General features: G+C 37.4%; 1 protein-coding gene across 17 annotated transcripts in view; it reads left to right on the forward strand.

The window, feature by feature from the left end:
- The window catches only part of PAM (peptidylglycine alpha-amidating monooxygenase), a 279,664-nt gene that overhangs the window by 102,999 nt on the left and 155,799 nt on the right, over positions 1–20,866 (forward strand). For 14 of the 17 annotated variants that reach the window (XM_073802349.1, XM_073802354.1, XM_033853062.2 and 11 more), the window contains one exon: positions 17,377–17,433. The exons of the other annotated variants lie outside the window; for them this stretch is intronic. The gene's annotated coding sequence lies outside the window, so the exon portion shown is untranslated. The remainder of the gene's footprint in view (positions 1–17,376; positions 17,434–20,866) is intronic. 17 annotated transcript variants of the gene reach the window in all.

A 20,866-nucleotide genomic window follows, 5' to 3' on the forward strand; every position in this document is an offset into this window, starting at 1 on the left:
AGTGTTCCTGGCTGTACTTGTAGTCCTTAGAACTCAACTTGCTTTCTCCTTCCTCAAGATTGACCTCTAAGCTGTTTCCTCTAGTTGGGATGCTTTCTCTCCATTGGCCACCTGGTGAACACCTGATATTTAGCTCAGATGTCACTTCTTCCATGAAGCTGCCTGTCTTAGTCAAAGCTGTTTGGTTTCAGGGCGTAGGAACCCACTCAAATTATCGCAAATAAAAACCTTTATATAAACGACAGAGCAGGCCACTCCATGGACATTCCCAAATAGGTCAGTAAATATAGCTAGGACTTTGGGGATAGAAGAGGACAGTCAGGAACCAGGGCTGCTCATGTGGTGATGCCTGGTTTCTATCACTTCTCTCTGTGTCTGCTCCATTCTTTTCATTTGAAAAGTGATGTTTTAGCTTCTCTACCCTTTTGTCATTTCAGCTTGTTCCTGGCTTTGCTTGGAGTTACCCTATGTCAGTTTGGCTCTAATTCTATGTGAATTTCAACTCAGCTATCTTCTCATTTTCCCAATTTCAAATTCCCAGGAAGAGAGATTTGGATTGGCACGGTTAAGTCAAGTGGCCAATTAGCTATGGCTGGGGAGTGGGGTCCCACCTTACATGGGGCACATCTTTCAAGGGTGAAAGGTTGTGTTTGGTTTTGTTGCTCGGATTCCATCACTCAGAGGTAGACGATCCTTTTTCTCCCAAGTCCCACTTTACTGAGCTCCTAAACACAGTTTTACTTAACCTTCACTCAAAGTGTATAAGGTTCTCAGATTTTAGGGCACAGCATCTCACTTCATATTAGGAAACCCTTCTCCAAATTCTAGGGTTGTTTTCCCTCTCAGGGTTTCCTTGCCAAATAAGAAGAGCAAGTTCACTTTTTGGAATGGGCATGCTCTCACTGGGCTTATTATAAAATCTTTTTTTTTTCCTTTTTGGTTGGTGCAAGGTGCTCAATTCTTTGTTTATTTGGGGGAAACTTGCAATAAAATTTAAAAGGAAATTGGATTTTTTACCCCTTGTGCTGTGAAAATTTATCTACTTGAGTGAGCTAAAGATAGTAAAATTACATTTAGGTTAATATCATTCAACTCTCTAAACTACTTCCTAAGACTATTCCAGTGAGAGTGCTTTAGATGATAAGGGGAAAAATTTTTCTAGGAAAACTTACGTAAGTGGAAATCCTAAAGAAACTCAAAGCTGAAATTGGTCAGAGAATTACAGAGTTTTTTTCTTTAAATACATACCACATCCTATAAATTCTCTCATGATGCCCTATTTTGAGAATTTATCTTAGAGAATACCAGTTCTGTAATAGGGAGAATAAGAATATGGTGAAGATTTTATTGATTATTACCAATGAAAAATACTATTTTTGAGGGACCTATTACAAATAGCCTGCATGATCCTCCTGACAGACCTCTTGCGTCATGCTGGGATTTGCAAAATATATAGAGTGATTTCCTGCTGGGGGTATCAAAAGAAAGCTATACCCGAAGAGAAGAAGAACTGGGTAAATTTTTTTGAATCATCATCTGTCTTTCTCTCTCCACATAACCTTCTTTTTTTCCCCCTCTTTTGTTTCTTTTAGCCAGGAGCCATAGAACTTGATTTTTCTTTACGTTTCCCATCTATAAGAGGAGGGTACTGAGATCTGTTATGCTTGCTTCTTATGACTATGTTGGGGGAATCATGTGAATGTACTTTATAAACTGTTGCGTTTTAGAAAGATGAGACACTTTTGGGGCCTCGTATGTACAGTGAAGGGAACAAAGATGCCAAACACGTGGGTCCTGCCCTAAAGGGTTAACCCTTAGCTTGGGAGTCAGACAAATCCAGGCTCCTTTCTGGAACATTCTGAGTCAAAAGATTTGGAATAGGGCCTGCTACTATTTTAAGCACCCCCCGCCCCAGATTATTATTGGGCAAGTTTGGGAAATACTGACAAAAGATTTTACTCTCATTTTCTTCGTTCATGAAGTGAAATGGGAGATAAAGCAAAATGCCTAGCCAGTAGATCATGACAAGGTATGAATAAGGTACCCACGTGGTGCTTGGAACTCGATGGGTAATTAGTAAATGGTAGTTCTCCTTTCTTTCAATAAAATAAAGAAGAAATTGACCAGACCCCTAAGGGAAGTGCAAATAAAGTGTCCTGGTGATTCAGAGCAGTAGGAACAAGAGCTTTCCTTTGGGAAAGGGAGGAGAGGAGTCCCCTCTGCTGGCCTATCACTATGAGAAGTGGTGCATGTGGTGGGTTTAGTGGGCAGACTCTGGCATTTTATAGAACTTGGTCCTATAAAATGTGGTGTCAAATCCTGGCTTTTTCTTTTAATAGCTAAGTAACCTGGGACATGTCAGTTAACCATATATGCATCAGTTTTCTCATTTCGATAATAGGGATAATAATAAAACCTAACTGATAGGATGTTGTCCGGCAATAAAGCAATCATCCATCCACCCATCCATTCATTCAACAAATATTTCTGAGCACCTGCTCTCTGTTTGACATTGTTCTGGATGTTAGGGATATAGCAGTGAAAAAGGAAGAAGCAGAACATCAGCACATGGTCCGTGCTCAAGAAATGAGAGCCATTATTATGCTGTAATAAAAAGTCTTCCAGTCCTGTTGTCTGATTTATATGTTATGACCATGGCAGAGATATACATTTCTAGAGCTTTAACTGTTTGCCTGCAGCCACAGAATCAAAATCATGGATCTTAGCTGGAAGGGACCCCAGGGCTCTTAGGAGATATCGTTGATGTTGCCCATTGCATATACATTTGGTAGCTGTTGATGCACAGTGAGTGTGTGCCACTGTTTACTTTTCTAGAAATGGTGATTGATTGATGAGTGTCTGATCCAAGCACATGCTTTTAGTAAATCCCTCTTGTAAGCCAGGGCTTATGTTTTGAAGTACTTGGTGGTGGTTAGACTTGTAGTCATGGACCATGGAACATAACAAATTTAACAGGTCCACATTATGTGCATAGATATGTTTTGAAGGCAGGGCATTGATAATGAAGGTGAAGGTGAGGGGAGAAGTAAGGATATACCACCTTCATTATCATCAGGCAGGTAATTGAATTAGTCAGTCGCGGTTGGCCAGCAACCAGTTAATTACTATCAAGACTAACATATAAGTAGATTATTGTACTGACCGTTTTGTTCCTAGTCTATAGCTTATTTGTTTTGCCAAGGACCCTTTTTGTACAGATGGCACTGGCAGTACGTCAAAGGATTTTGACAAAGTACCAAAAAGCCAGTTACTCTTGTTGAACTGTTGTGATAACAGAAATAGTCAAGAAAACCAGGCCTAGTAATAACTAGCAGCAGGAACCTTAAGATGGTAGGAAGAGAGAGGCCATTATTACGTTTTAGAGGCATTTTTCTTGAGCACAGATGTGTGATGTCTTCACCAACTCCCAAAGCTGAGAATTAGCACTGTATACCTTTGTGAAAATTAGTGCTATTTGTGTAGTTCATTGATGGTGTAGATGCTACACTAAAGACATTTAGCACTTTTATGCATAATAATTCTTTTTGGTTCTATTTTCAGTCATTTAGTTTCAGAAACAGTTTTCTTCACCTTAAAATAGTTTTGGTTTTGAATAGAAATTTGAACACATTTTTATCAAATGAAAGTCATTAATGAACATATTATTTTCCAGAAAAAAAATTATTGGATTCAGAGTAGACATATATAAATTGGCTTCTAGTTAACAAGTCCTTTGTCAATTGTCTGCATATTCTATGTTTATCAGCTATCATAACTTATATTTGGATATACGTTGATTTGTTTTTAACATTTTTAGATGGTTAGGTAATTATCCAGGTTTACCTTATTATCACTCAACTAATAGAAGAGTTTTCTGCCTTCTGGGAATAAACATATTGCATGGAAAATGAGCAAAGTTGTGCAAAACAAATAATGGGTTTTTTTTGTAATTGTGCAAGGTGGGACACCCCTGACATTTCATGTTCCTTTTAGGCCATATGAAGCTTCTGCTCTTGCCAAGGAGATGGTTGTAAAGGCCGTATGCATCCTTGAACATACTGTGGTCTGGACTAAGGAGGGGTCAGGGAGAACTGAAGTGCACTTACCGTGTGCTCAGGAGGCCTTCTCTTGTCATATTGCTCTGTTTCATTCACAGCCACTAACGTTGAGAGATTTTAGTGTTTCATTGTTGGAAGGGGATGGGGGTGGGGGCAGAGGACTGTGACTGGAACACTATCCGGCTATATCTCGTTTCCCTTATACATCAAAACCCCACCTATGCCCTCATGGTAGCCTCTGAGCCTTTTATTCTCATCCAGATACCACATTTAGAAACAAGATACAGAATCCTAGATGAGTGCAAATGAAATGGTTCTTCAGTACATACACCCTGTGTTGTAGAGCAGTGTAGATGTAGTTGGCACAAGAAAATGAAGACCCAGGGAAGGAAGATCAGGGAGGGAGAGGTACCTGGGAATAGTAGTTATACTTTGGTCCCAAATGACCTTGAGGAGATCCTGTTGGTTTGGGGATCTGGTCACTAGAATGGATCATTATGCATCAAATTTAAGATGATGGTCAGACTTCTGCAAAACCCTGGAATGCTCTGCCTGTTGCAGAGTGATCAAAACTCCTAGGCCATCGTTTTTTAAATTGATCTTCACCCAACCTGCAATAGAAAATACATATTCCAGGGCCTTCACCAAAGTTACTGAATTGGAATCTAAATGTGTCCACTAAATGTGGACCCTGGAATCTGCATTTTAAGGTCTGGATGATTCTAGAATTTGAACAACATTGTGTTATGGGGTTGCAGGAATTAAACTCAGATTTCGGAAGACCCAAAGTGACCTAAATCCCGAAGACTTTCTGCTGGAAACAGCTTCCTGATTTTGCCTCTGACCTGACCCATCTAGACCTGAGCAGATAGGCTTCAGTAAGAACAATGACCTGGAGAGCAGAGGTTCTTAACCTGAAGAACTTTAAAATCATACGCTCCTTGTACCGTTCCCATCAGTTTTTGACTGAGTAGGTCTGGACTCAAGCATTGATATAAGATCTATAGTCAGAGGATTCTTGGGCTAAGCAAGCTTTTGATTTTGCTTACCTAGTCTAATTTTGCTTCGAAAACAGCCTCCAAGATATTCCTATCTCCTAGTTTGCTTTTTGACCTTTTAAAAGTGCTGGAGTAGCTCAGTGGGTGGACACAGACCAGATTTTGACACTGCAAGATTGATGCTAGAGTATATTGGTCTTTTTAGAGCAGTTTCTCTCCTTATGATTGATCCTCAAGGGAGTAAGTTTTTAAAAGTAAAATATGCAGAGCTCTTTCATGGTTGTTGTCTTCCTTTGTCCTCCCAGAATCCCTTTGAGGTAAAGAGGACAGGAATAGGTTTTGTTGTTCTCCTTTAAATGCTTGTAATCAGAGTGAGTGGTGGAAAATTCTGTGGCAGAGCAAGCTTGGACATGATACATAGACTTGAATTAGCTTGCTTCAAGAGCAAATTCAAGAATGTTTCTTGACCACTAGTGAATCCACAGTTATAGGATACTCAGGTCTACTGCTATTACTAAATCTAAAGGGATTTGAAAAATCTATCTCTTTCTTCCTCTCAATTAAATTATAGTTTCATCTGAATACAGTCTAATTGTATTCTACGTAACAGGGGCTACTCTTCATTGCGGTGCATGGGCTTCTCATTGTGGTGGCTTCTCTGGTTGTGGAGCACGGGCTCTAGGCACACGGGTTCAATAGTTGTGGCGCACGGGCTTAGTTGCTCCAAGGCATGTGGGATCTTCCTGGACTAGGGATCGAACCCATGTCCCCTGCATTGGCAGGTGGATTCTTAACCACTGTGCCACCAGGGAAGTCCCCCCCACTGCAGTTCTGGACAAATGGTTAAAGCACACATATTTAAAATCCTTAAATATTCTTACAATTTCAATGGAACTAGATAAGCAAAAAAATTGAAAGTGTATGGAAATGTTTTGCCAAAGAGTAAGTGCTTTTTGTTTGTTTATGCCTCATTAATTGAAAGCATTGTTTTATTGTGAAAAATCCAGTCACACCTTTATACTTAGGTTGACGAAATTAAGTAGAAACTAGCCCTTTTCCATTGAAGGAGACAGTGTATATGCCAAGGTCAGGGAGCAGTGGAGGTTTAGTGATATTTTAGTTATGAAAACTGCCTTGAAATACCAACAACAAAAATAAGTGATGCTGCATTTTACCACTGTCTTACTATCTAGAGTTAAATGTTTAGTTATTTTCCTAAGAGAGAGAAGTATTGAATACATTATTTTAAACTTTATTGATTGTTAAAAAGTGTTTATTCCTGCTTTCTGCTTTCTTTTGGCATATGACATAGAAAGAAGGAAAAGTGCCAAATTGTGGATGTTTTGGCTGCCTTTCAGTTGAATTTTAAAAATTCTACCTCATCTAGTACTATTTTTGTCCTATAAGTACTGTTTGAGTCCTTAAACACAGTGTCATACCTGGAAATATTGAAGCTGAGTCATAAATTTCAGGTTGAATAGTCTGAAAATGGCTATCAGATAATGTAACTATAATAAAAAATGAAAAACTATCCATTGATTCCACAGTACAAACTTCAGAGAGTAAGAGTCAACATCATCTTATTCACTTGTACAGATGGACAGAGTCCAGAAGAGCAAGCAGTGATTCTGGTGTTTTGCGTATCCTGGGTGCTTGTTAGAACACGGGGTGGGAAAGGGACTCGTTGCAGGAGAGGTTTCTACCTTTCATGAAAACAGCCTTGGTGAAAGTCTGTGAGGCACCAGTCCCTCACTGCTCCCAGTATAGATCCTCTGCCAGCACACTGCCCTTAGTCGCCCCTTACCTGGAGTTCCTGCCGCAAGATCAAATACAAATCTCAGCTGCTTCCTGGAGCCTTTTGAAACCATCCTAACTCCCAGGGATCTTTCCTTCTCTCAACGTGTGTTGCTTATTATTTCTGACACACAGCATTCAGTGTATACTTCCCTGGTTATTAGTTTTTCCTTTAAGTATGTTATTCATGGATGGTTCAGTGGTGTATTTCTTGTCTCTCATCCAGAAGGCCAACAAAATGCTTTTCTTAGAAAGACATCAACGAAAGTCTTAGAAAGACTCCTTAGAAAGGAGTCAACGAAACACTGGACTGATAGGCAGGAGACATGTTACCCCTGGTTCTGCTCTGAATTTGGAGAAGGAACTTTGAGCAGAGCTTTTAACCTACCTTTGTTTCTTTCCTCAGCTATTAAATGAGGAAATTGGACTAGATAATCTCCAGGTAATCCACTTTAAAATTGTATTTCTGGGACTTCAGGTTCAATGTGGCAGATTGGGTACATGATTTTGTCTCTTGACCTCCTCTAAAAAGGACGTTAAAAGAATTTTAAAAGTTATAAACTTGCAAATATAAGGGAGAGATTCCACAGCGAGTAAGAGATTAATATGTCTTCGGAAAGCGGAAAGTAGAGGACTGATAACAGACTTAGTACAGCAGGAGCTGTTTCATATAAGTGCCCTAGAGAGGAAAGACCCATGAGAATCAAGCTGTTCGGCTTCAAAAACCACATGAAAGCTTCAAGCCTTGGTGATACCAGTGCCATGGAAAGTAGGGATGCTGTGTGGCGCTAAAATCGGGGGATAATGTGGGAGTCTCCTCTGGCCCCCTCTCCCTGCCCTGCTCCCTGAACTTTAGCAGCATACTTCACCCTTTCAGAATATGGGTGACTCTTCTCTAGAGAATTGAAAACCCCCAGGTGGATGGGGGACTTAGGGAAATGTCTAACTTGAAAGAGAGAATTTAAAAAAAAAGAAAGAAAAAAAGGAACTCAGCTGGAACAAACAGTGTAGAAAGGAAGAGAAAATAGAAAAGGTTGAAACTAGAAAAAGTTCTTTAAAAAAACCCCAGATTATTGAAGAAAAGAAATTATCAAAGAAATATTTAAGAATATTTATCAACATAGTAGTTCATTAAGTCTTTAGATTAAAATGACCTAGCAAGTTGAATGAGCAGTGCCCAGGAGAATGAATGAGAAAAGACTCATATTAGGGAACATCAGTAAAAATTCAGAACAGAAAGCTAAAGAGAAATATTTTAAAGCTTCCAGACTGGGGAGGTATTGAGAGAGATTAGTAATAAAGTCTGAAAAATCAGAATGGTACCTGAATTCTCAACAACAGGATTATAAGAAAGAAGATAGAGTAGTAGTACCTTTTAAATTCTTAGAAGTGATTTTCATCTTGTAAATCTATATTCAGCCAAACACAATGAAGGATGATGCTAAAATAAAGATATTCCACACATGGTTCAGGAACCATGCTCTAGTTCCTGAACTCCATAAAAATAAAAAGGTATACAAGAAAGTTAACAATCATAAGACAGTTACTTGGTTCAGTGGAAAACAGTGTTTATATAGCTTTAACAATTTAAATATTGATTTTACTAAAAATTGTGGCGTGTCTTTTGGAAAGCTGGTGGGATTGGAAGGGGGGCTGTAAGAGACTTAGTCCTCATCTTCGAAAGTAGGAAGCCAATAGATAATGAATAGATCTGTGAATTGGTCAATGAGAACATCAACATTTGGAAAAATGAAGGTAAATACCAGAATAGTCTGCTAAAAGAGTGCCAAAGTGTTATATGTGATGAGTAGGACTTGTGGTAGTTGGGCAAAGACTGCTGTTTTCATTGTAGGATCTTAGCACTATTTGACTTTTAACTCTGTGTACATACTACAGTACTTTGATTTAAAAATTCTTTTTAAAAAGTTTATTTTCTTTTTCTAAAACTTTATGTATATCCAAACTTGGTATGTATAGTTCTTCTTAAACTTTACTGTGAGACCCTGGAGAACTGTGTGATGTATTTCTTTGCATCCCTTGCTCCCATGCATTTGCTTAATATTTATTGAGTATGTCATGTTGGAACAGGTAGGATGATGCTCCACTCTCACTGGATTTAAAGAAAAAAAGAAAAAGGAGCTTTTTTTCCTAAGTGGAGATGAATATGAGGCTTTCACAAACATAATGCCTTGGGTAGGTGTAGGCATGGGAGTGTATATTGAAATACACAACCTTTTTTCTCTGTAACTCGTATAAACTTCATAACCCTCCATCCCGCTGAGTAGCTGGGAAGTAGTTAAATTTGCCCATTAGAGTTATCTAGTTCTCCTGCTTTAACGTTGTCTTTTCATGTACATCTTTGGACAGTTTCTAAATTCAAGTCCCTGTGAGGGGGACTGTTCCTTCTTTTGCCTTCTGCCTTCCTCAGGGAGTGTTTGGATTCAGGCTGATGGAAGTAGTCTCTCTCTGAACATCACCAGTCACTGAGTAGAAGACACACGGGTAGCATAGAAAGAAACAGGAAAACTGAGTGTGGTGAACTAGCAATGGCTTTTGAAACGTCAGCTTGGATTGACACAATTCACTTCTGTCCCCCTTTCATTGGTTAAAAGAAGTCACATGGCCGTTGAGTGCACAGTACTCCTGTGCCACCCAGCTGCGGGCAGCTGAGGTGTGTCTCTGTTACAGCAGATACGGTGCCCTACACAAATCATACGCTTGGGAAATTTTGATAGGAAGAATAGAGAAAAAAGAAATGTACGGGTAGAAAGAAAAGCAGGAGTAACCATTGACTACCATTAAGTCTCAGATTCAAATAAATTAATTTGTGGGGAAAATGTGAGGGGACAGGAAACTCAAAATATCGGGTTTCATTTGGGGGAAAGCAAAAAGCAGAATAATGTACTGATTGGATTGGTGTGGAGCAATAGGAATGAAGGATTGAGAGAAACTGAAACTGTATGTGTGGGGAGAATTCTGCTCAGTAATCAGATGCCCTCTCCAATTAGTTTAGGAAATACTGTTTTATGTGCATAAAAGTGTGATTGCTTCTCCTTAGAATTTTTCTATAATTTTATTAATGTTGACTTTCTCATTAGGAGAAAAATTCAGGTTTCAGAAGTGAGTAAAATGCTTAGGTTGTGTGCATATGTATTTTGATTATGTATTGGAACACATTGCATAATTAAACTAAAATATTTTAATGATATCTCATTTGCTGTATACCTTGGAGGATAATTGTAACTCAATAATGAATTTCACCTCTAGTGTGTTGTGTTTTTACATAACAAAGGCTGCCTTAATGAACCTTTATCTCATTATAATGTAATACTGATAGTGATTCAAATATCAAAATGAAAGGGAAATTTTATCACAGTTTTATTCTTTTTGGCAAATTAATACTGCTTAATCCATTTATTTTTCTGATTTGAAAATTAGCATTTGGTTAAGATAAAACTTACTGATAAAAGATGTTGACCTCTTTGGTAGCAAGAAAATTTTTGATATTTTATAAAAAGAGAAGGAGATAATTACAAAGTTTCAGGAGCAAGAAATAAAGTAGGCCATCTTAAAATATTAATTCAGCTAAATCAGAATGAAACGGTTAATAGTATTTTTTTAAATATCTTAAAACAAATCTGTGGCCTACTTAGAACAAAGACAGCATATGTTAGTGCTATATTATTATTTATGGAGGAAGAAGTTTTACCTTATTTTTTTAACCTTAACCTAATTGATCAAATAATTTAAAGCATATTTTTCTATTATGTTTGAATAACTCCACTCATATTTAACAATATCATTCTTTCATCTCTGCCATTCAGCTTATCTTTTCTTTAATCATTGATGAAGAAATCATGAAATAGAATACAATTTCCACCATGCCAAAAGAGCAGTAATCAGTACAGTATTTTGCTAGATGAAAGCCAGGGTGACCAATCTAGAAGCTGCCTTCCCAGTTGGTATCCATCCCTGAATCAACGAAGCAGTCATCTGCCGGCCACTATGATAGTGGAAATCACCAGCCGGTCAAGCATGGGCCATTAATTTTGAATGCACGGATAGAGACATAAATTTCCCTGAAAATCATATTGAAAGATAAAATGGCCAGCTTCTTTTAAGGATATTCTGATATAACTCGGGGCTGTTATAGGAACCACTGATTATTTTATAGTTTTATTTTGTTAAAGGAATTTTAAAAGGTTTGATGTTGACCTTGATGTATTTTTAAGTAACAATAAATAATCACTACTAAATCTACACCTTTTGTACTTTTATGAATAGTATATTTAAAGACTTAAGGTCCTATTTTTCTGTTTGGTTTCTATTTTTACCAAATCTTTAGGAATATGTCATTTCAAAAGAGGTAACAGTCTTTTGGTGGAATTACTGGACTGAAAGTACATTGTTTGCTTTATCACTAGAATTTTACACATTGCCATGAGTTACTTGTATAATGATCCAGGTTTTGGTATCTGCATGACTTCTTCACTGTTTGAGAGATTTAGTCTTAGGATAATAGAAATTCATCATAATGGGAAGCAAAACTTTTAAAAAGTAAAATTAATGCATATATACTGACTTTAAAAATTCCATTTCAAAAACTAAAAGAAATGATTTTCAAAAGAATCATCTTCCAATAAGATAATTCACATAATTCCTCTATTTAGGAATAAATATTAAATTCAGTAGAATCAAGTAAAGAGTAGTAAAACTGATTACTCATTTAACAGTTAGTATTTGTGTAGTACTTAGTAGTCATAGAGCACATTTCATCTTTAAAATGCTTTAGCAACAATAAGGTACATTTCTTGTCAATACTCCTATAAAGAGATAGGCAAGTATTACTAATAAGAATCCGTTTGTCTTATTTAAATCCCAAGCACCTAGTTGGGTCTACCATTTTATATTTGTTTGTTCTAAGAAAATGTCTAACTTCTTTTGGAATATGAATGTGTGTTATTTACCTCCACTGCTAATTTCTTTGGGCTGTTGGTTCTACAAACCTGCCTCTATATAGTTTCCTTAAGTCGTGCAACACAAACTTGAGCCATGACATAAAATACCTGTCAGTGCTGGTACCCAGTAAATATTTTGTAATAATCTTGACGTAACAGTGGTAATTCCCTTGAAACATAAATTGTTATTCCTGATTAGTGGCACATATTTCAAATGATATAGGTTAAGATTTTAGTTCTATTTTTGCAGAATTACTGTTTTTTTGTTTTTTATTGTATGTTTTTAACATCTTTATTGGAGTGTAATTGCTTTACATTGTTGTGTTAGTTTCTGCTGTATAACAGAGTGAATCAGCTATATATATACACGTATATCCCCATATCCCCTCCCTCTTGCATCTCCCTCCCACCGTCCCTATCCCACCCCTCTAGGTGGTCATAAAGCACCAAGCTGGTCTCCCTGTGCTATGCAGTTGCTTCCCACTAGCTATCAGTTTTATATTTGGTTTTGTATATATGTCCATGCCACTCTCTCACTTTGTCCCAGCTTACCCTTCCCCCCCACCCCGTGTCCTCAATTCCATTCTTTATGGCTGCGACTTTATTCCTGTCCTGCCCCTACGTTCTTCAGAAACATTTTTCTTTTTCTTTTCAGATTCCATATATATGTGTTAGCATATGGTATTTGTTTTTCTCTTTCTGACTTACTTCACTCTGTATGACAGACTCTAGGTCCATTCACCTCACTACAAATGACTCAATTTCGTTCCTTTTTATGGTGGAGTAATGTTCCATTGTATATATGTGCCACATCTTCTTTATCCATTCATCTGTCGATGGACACTTAGGTTGTTTCCATGATCTGGCTATTGTAAATAGTGTTGCAGTGAACATTGTGGTACATTACTCTTTTTGAATTATGGTTTTCTCAGGGTATATGCCCAATAGTGGGATTGCTGGGTCATGTGGGAGTTCTATTTTTAGCTTTTTAAGGAACCTCCAAACTGTTCTCCATAGTGGCTGTATCAATTTACATTCCCACCAACAGTGCAAGAGGCTTCCCTTTTCTCCACACCCTCTCCAGCATTTATTGTTTGTAGACTTTTTGATGATGGCCATTCTGACCAGTGTGAGGTGATACCTCATTGTAGTTCTGATTTGCATTTCTCTAATGATGAGTGATGTTGAGCATCCTTTCTTGTGTTTGTTGACAATCTGTATATATTCTTTGGAGAAATGTATATTTAGGTCTTCTGCCCATTTTTGGATTGGGTTGTTTTCTTTGTTGATATTGAGATGCATGAGCTGCTTGTATATTTTGGAGATTAATCCTTTGTCAGTTGCTTCATTTGCAAATATTTTCTCCCATTCTGAGGGTTGTCTTTTCATCTTGTTTATAGTTTCCTTTGCTGTGCAAATGCTTTTCAGTTTCATTAGGTCTCATCTGTTTATTTTTGTTTTTATTTCCCTTTCTCTAGGAGGTCGGTCAAAAAGGATCTTGCTGCGATTTATGTCATAGAGGGTTCTGCCTATGTTTTCTTCTAAGAGTTTGATTGTGTCTGGCCTTACATTTAGGTCTTTAATCCATTTTGAGTTTATTTTTGTGTGTGGTGTTAGGGAGTGTTCTAATTTCATTCTTTTACATGGAGCTGTCCAGTTTTCCCAGCACCACTTATTGAAGAGACTGTCTTTTCTCCATTGTATATCCTTGCCTCCTTTGACATAGATTAGTTGACCATAGGTGGCGAGGGTTTATCTCTGGGCTTTCTGTCCTGTTCCGTTGATCTATATTTCTGTTTTTGTGCCAGTATCATACTGTCTTGATTACTGTAGCTTTGTAGCATAGTCTAAAGTCCGGGAGCCTGATTCCTCCAGCTCCGTTTTGCTTTCTCAAGGTTGCTTTGGTTATTAGGGGTCTTTTGTGTTTCCATATAAATTGTGAAATTTTTTGTTCTAGTTCTGTGAAAAATGCCATTTGGTAGCTTGATAGGGATTGCGTTGAATCTGTAGATTGCTTTGGGTAGTATAGTCATTTTCACAATGTGGATTCTTCTAATCCAAGAACATGGTATATCGCTTCATCTGTTGGTATCATCTTTAATTTCTTTCATCAGTGTCTTATAGTTTTCTGCATACAGGTCTTTTGTCTCCTTAGGTAGGTTTATTCCTAGGTATTTTATTCTTTTTGTTGCAATGGTAAATGGGAGTGTTTCCTTAATTTCTCTTTCAGATTTTTCATCATAAGTGTATAGGAATGCAAGAGATTTCTGTGCATTAATTTTGTGTCCCGCTACTCTACCAACTTCATTGATTATTTCTAGTAGTTTTCTGGTGGCATCTTTAGAATTCTCTACGTATAGTATCATGTCATCTGCAAACAGTGACAGTTTTACTTCTTTTCCGATTTGGATTCCTTTTTTTCCCTTTTCTTCTTGATTGCTGTGGCTAAAAGTTCCAAAACTATGTTGAATAATAGTGGTGAGAGTGGGCAACCTTGTCTTGTTCCTGATCTTAGTGGAAATGGTTTCAGTTTTTCACCATTGAGAATGATGTTGGCTGTGGGTTTGTCATATATGGTCTTTATTATGTTGAGGTAAGTTCCCTCTATGCCTACTTTCTGGAGGGATTTTATCATAAATCGGTGTTGAATTTTGTCAAAAGCTTTTTCTACATCTATTGAGGTTATCATATGGTTTTTATCCTTCAATTTGTTAATATGGTGTATCACATTGATTGATTTGTGTATATTGAAGAATCCTTGCATTCCTTGGATAAACTCCACTTGATCATGGTGTATGATCCGTTTAATGTGCTGTTGGGTTCTGTTGCTAGTATTCTGTTGAGGATTTTTGAATCTATGTTCATCAGTGATATTGGCCTGTAGTTTTCTTTTTCTGTGACGTCTTTGGTTTTGGTATCAGGGTGATGGTGGCCTCATAGAATGAGTTTGGGAGTGTTCCTCTCTCTGCTATATTTTGGAAGAGTTTGAGAAGGATGGGTGTTAGCTCTTCTCTAAATGTTGATAGAAGTCGCCTGTGAAGCCATCTAGTCCTGGGATTTTGTTTGTTGGAAGATTTTTAATCACAGTTTCAATTTCAGTGCTTGTGATTGGTCTGTTTATATTTTCTATTTCTTCCTGGTTCAGTCTTGGAAGGTTGTGCTTTTATAAGAATTTGTCCATTTTTTCCCAGGTTGTCCATTTTGTTGGCATATAGTTGCTTGTAGTAATCTCTCATTATCCTTTGTATCATGTATAGAATTACTATTTTTGCTCTTACTTTTAATGTTAGAAAGAGTGTTTAAGTTTGTGGGTTTCAATGCTTTTTTTCCCCCTAACTCTTCAATGATAATTGTTATTAAAAATTCAACTTTTTTAATGATAAAACTCAAGGTTAGGTCATATAACTTCAGTAATGGAGATAGAAGGTGAGCAAGATCTACTGGGCATGCTTGGGCCTCACTTCTTGGAGTGATGCAACAGGGATGGCATCCAGTGTGTTCTTTCACACCCAGAGGAGCATGGCCCTCATCTTTTTTTCAGCTCTTATTTCATTTCCATGGTGTAGTGCACATCACTGTGGGAAACCTTGTAAAGAAGATTAAAAACTGGGGAAGGGAAAGCCAGTCTGTAAGCACCTTGTTAAAATAAACCACTTCTTCCTAAGCTCAAGACAGCAAGAAACAGTTTAATAACTATGAAATAAATTCACCACCTGTTTGTGCAGCAGTATCAAAGACTTCTAGCAAACATAAGAATGCTTTGATCCTTTTGAGCCAGAAGAAAATTATGAAGCTCTGAATTGATAGTTCATGGGGAGTTTGGGGACACTGATCAAAGAAAACTGTTATTATTATAGATGAGAAGTTAAAATATTTGAATATAAGCTACTCAGTACATCGTACTTGTTTCAGTGCTGAATTGCATATTTAAAAATTCAAATAGTCTTGTTATGATTAAGCTGTATTTTATTATAGCTTGTATACCCCAAAATAAAAAACATTAAAATGTTTTTAAGCAACTGTGTTTCTTTTGTTAATGGCTTTCAAATTATATAGTTGAGATGGATTGAGGGGGCAGTGTATAGTGTATATTTTATAGAAGCCCTCTAGGTTACTGTAAACTCAGTTGAACAGAATTATATAAATGAGAGAATGTTTTAACATTCTTTCACGATCTTTAGGAAAATTTCCCATAAGGTTTTCAATTATACAATAATATTATATGATTGTAGATTCCACTTTAAGTACTATAATTATACAGCTGAAAGGCTTAAAGACAAGGATGCCAAAACTTTTATTATAGCAAGGGGTATGTTTATGGGCATTTTACTGTAAGTATTTGAACATTTGAAATGGAAAACATAAGAATCACTTGAAAATTTGATTCTGCTATGGGAGAAAATGCTTCTATGTGAACAACGCACGACACAAAAGATAAAGTTCAGTGTAATTTTGGAGTGAAAATGTAGACATTTCCTGTAGATTTTACTTATCAAGAAAGAGGATATTTATTTTGTAACTGCATGTTCTGGATCTGAGCCACGTTCATGTGTAGTTAATAACTCCTGCCTCTGAAGTCATAGGGAGGCATTTAACAAAATATGTCTTGAAATGCTTCGGGAATAACTCTGCCTAAGGATGTGGAAGTATAAACAGGAAAAAAAATCCCTACAAAAGAGGACATCTCATTAAAAAGTATGTTGATTAGTTGCAAGAAAGACAGAAGGAAAGGCAGATCCCCGCCTTCTGACCACATCCATCCAAGCCCAGTGCCTGGCACTGAATATTTGCTCTTAAATGTGGCACCCTACCATCCTTCATTCAATAACAACTTCCTCTTGAAAATAGCAGAAAATAATAATGCACAGACCCACAAAGGAAGCATTACAAAGGTAATGGAAAGATCTTTCAGTACTTAAATCAGCCAGTGATTCATGCTTTATTAAAAAAACAAACAAACAGACTTTTGAAATTTAGTCAAGTCTTGGATATTAGTTTCAAACCAGTTCCTCAAAAACTTCACTGAAGAGGAAGAAGAGAGTTTATTAATTTTTGAATTGGCATATTATGGAGATAGCCTATAAGTTCAGGCCCTCATCTCTAACTTACTCCATAAGTTAGGACAGAAATCCCCGCCTTGCTAAATGACTGCAGGACCAGGCTCATGGCCTGTGCCCCCAACTCAACGAGAATGTTTAAAGGAGAAGGCAGCTATAGCTGCAGAAGTGTTTTGTGCTCTACTTATGAAACTGAATTCTTTGTCACGTTTATAAATTTAAAAAAAGCTACTGGTAGGCAAATGAGTCACATGCAAAGGAGCCATTCTACCTCTCTGACATCATCAGTAATGGTTAATGCTCTCCTGTGCAGTACACTAGTCTCTTGAGAACTTCCAGTGCATCCTTAGTACAAAAGGATGTGTGCTGATTGGAACACAGGGATCTGTTTTATCTTACATTGAAATATGCTAGCACTGAATTTAGATTCATGTGTTATGAAGTAACATTTGAATTAGTCAAAGTTGAGAAACTTAATTAAGAATAATGTCTCTTGTTTTTTCCCCCACAGAAATATTTACAGGACTGAACAATTTGATGACTAATGGACATATTTAAAGGCCATCTGGTACGGATCATGGCAACCAAAAAAATAAATAAGTAAAATTTGTTACCGTTGGCAAGTTCTTACTGCAGTAGAATCATATGCTGAATGGTACCCCTGAGGTTGTTTAACCTTATATATTCTAATAGGTACCTAGCCAATTTTGACTTACAAGGGAAGAATACTTCAAAGTGACTACCTGTTAGAAGAGATGAATCCCAAACAAACCCACGTGCAGAAAATGCCATTCAATTTCGTGTGCCTTGCTAAAAGAGAGACTTAAAAAACAAAGAAAGGAAGAAAAGGAAAGAAGAGAAAAGGAAAGAAGTAGCAACTTAGTATATCTGAGTGTGGCAAACGCTATGCTATGTGTAGGGTGAAGTTTACCTTCTTACATAAAGAAAGGATGCACCTCTGGGGTCACAACACAAATGACTTTAGGGTATAGCTAGTAATGTTAATGAGAAAAACTGGCCAGATGTAAAAAATGACAACAAAACAAATGGACAGATAAAACTGCACCTCAGTGTTGAGTGTCAGTTAAAACAAGTACCCTTGGCCTCAGGATCTGGGAATACATAGGGAGCAGAGGGAACTAATTGTTCCCATGTGGAGATATGGGTCCAGTGATGCCAGATTTTTTACAACTCTTCAAGAGACACTTTTTATGTGAAATCTTTTCATTTTGAAATGTTTACTCAGAATTCAAATTCAAGGGAAGAGTTAGGAAAAATTCTTGCAAGCCAAACAAAATCTACTTTGGGGACTAGATTTAGACCCTTGTCATAGATCTTCAATTTGTTCTTTCTGAGTTAGCTAAATGAGTTATGTTTGTAAGGTTGTAGAGGAAGTGTTAATGCTTCCTAATATATGAATGAAAAAAGAGACTAGGTTACATTTATTGCTGAGCAGGTGAGGGCTTTAACTGTGACATCAGATTGCCTGTGTTTATATTTTGGCTGTGTTCTGTGGGCAAGTTACCAATTCTCTGTGTGTCCAGTTTTCACGTCAGTAAAGTGGGAATGATAATGGTACAAATTTCATAGAGTTGCTGTAAGGATTCAGATGAGCTAATCTATATATAGTGCTTATTAGTACAGTGCCTGGCATATAGTAATTGCTCGATAACATTGGCTGTTGTTACTTCACAATAAAATGATATTCAGAGGATTTGCTTTTTGTTGAACTTGAAGAAAACATCCCCTAAGAATGTAGAGAGTTTGTTTTATGTTGAAGAATATGCGTTGAGAGGATAGATTCTGGAGGCTGCAAGCCAGGATTTAAATCCCTACTCTACTGTTGTGTAACCAGAGCAAGTTAGTTAATTTTCCTAAGCTTTAGATCTGTTATCTATAAAATGGGAATAATAACTGGTACTTAAAAGTCATAAGAATTCAGTGAGATAATAACGCAAAAGGTCAACATCTGGCGTATAAGTCGATAAATGTTACTTGCTGTTATGAATATTCTTTTCCCATTCTTTAGAAGTTCCATATTTGCGAGCACTTTTTATTCATTTATTTATTTTTAATGTGGAATCTTTTTAAAATTTTATTTATTTTTTTGGTTGTGTTGGGTCTTTGTTGCTGCGTGTGGGCTTTCTCTAGTTGTGGCGAGCAGGGGCTACTCTTCATTGCAGTGCGTGGGCTTCTCATTGCGGTGGTTTCTCTTGTTGCAGAGCACAGGCTCTAGGTGCGTGGGCTTCAGTAGTTGCGGCACGTGGGATCAGTAGTTGTGGCGAGCAGGCTCTAGAGCGCAGGCTCAGTAGTTGTGGCGCACGGGCTTAGTTGCTCCGTGGCATGTGGGATCTTCCCGGACCAGGGCTCGAACCCGTGTCCCCTGCCTTGGCAGGCGGATTCTCAACCATTGTGCCACCAGGGAAGTCCCTGCAAGCACTTTTAAAAATCAGTCTATAGAGAATTCCCTGGTGGCGCAGCCTGCCACTGCAGGGGGCACAGGTTCGAGCCCTGGTCTGGGAAGATCCCACGTGCCATGGAGCAACTAAGCCCGTGCACGACAACTACTGAGCCTGTGCTCTAGAGCCCACGAGCCACAACTACTGAAGCCCTCATGCAGCAACGAAGACCCGACGCAGCCAAAAAAATAAATAATATAAATAAATTTATTAAAAAACCCCAAAAATCCATTTATATCTCATTATATGTATTTAAAGGAATTATATCACCTAAAAAAATTGAAGTATAATTAATTTACAATGATTCAGGTGTAATTCTATCATTTTATTTAAATTAAGCTTTATCTTAATGAACCATATTACAACAGTGGTTTTCAACAAGGGCGATTTTTGATTTGACCTTCTAGAAGATATTTGGCAATGTCTGGAGACATTTTTGGTTGTCACACTGCAGGGAGTGCAACTGGAATCTAGTGGGTAGAGTCCACAGATGCTGTTAGACATCTTGTAAGGAACAAGACAGTCCTCTGCAACAGAGAATTATTCAGCTCAAAATGTTGCTAGTGCTGAGTTTGAGGAACTCTGCATTACAGCTATAACTACCATAAAATTTAGTTTGTAAAGTTCTTGCCAAGGAAAAGAAGGAGAGTTAGTTATATTTCAAAACACAACCTAAACTCAGATAGAAATTAACACATAAATTGAAATCTGTGGAATCACATTCAGTATTTTAAATATAAATATGTATGTGTATAAATATCCCTGTTTTCTTCTGGCTACAAAAGTAATATAAGCTTGTGAAAGTTAAAAGACTGCAAAAGCATATAAATGGACAGTGAACATCCCCCCTTCTTTTTTTTTTAACCTATTCCCATTGAAGACCATTGGAAATCTAATTGAGTTATATTACTTCAGAATTTTAAATACATGTGTATACTGTTCTATAATTTGATTTTTTAAAGTTAATGCCTTTCTTTTCTCTTCCTGAAAAATTCAGTCCTAGAGCTGTTATGTGGGGCAGAGCAAGGTAGGCGTTCAGGACGGGTGGCCTGGCATGGGATGTCATGGCCCAAGCAGGGTGAGGAGGGCATCCATGTGTGTAGGCAGCCCAGTGTAAGGTGTCCGCAAAGGCCAAGTGGAATGAAAAACACAAAAAGCAAGGCCTGGTGGAGGGTTTTTAGCCCAGATGAGAGGGGGCACAGAAAGCAAGGAAGTGCTCAAAGGATGATGGGACATGTCAAAAGGACACAAAAGCTAGCTTAAAGGAGTCACAACTGAGATAATTTGAGCATCAAAGTAAGTGAAGTAAATACAGTTAGTAACAGATTAAAACCCACTGAATAAAATAAGAAACTCTGCGACCATTATGAAATAATAAATAAATGAATAAAATGAAAGTTTGATGAGAAATGGAATATTCATAAGTCAATAAATAACCTCTCCACCAAAAAATATTAATTAAAAAGGGAAAAATGGTAACTTTACTGTGGAAAAGCCTGGAAGATGTCACCTTAATTAAATGATCAAAGTTAACATCATCAG

This window comes from Tursiops truncatus, chromosome 3, assembly GCF_011762595.2.
Source record: "Tursiops truncatus isolate mTurTru1 chromosome 3, mTurTru1.mat.Y, whole genome shotgun sequence".
Taxonomy (NCBI): domain Eukaryota; kingdom Metazoa; phylum Chordata; class Mammalia; order Artiodactyla; family Delphinidae; genus Tursiops; species Tursiops truncatus.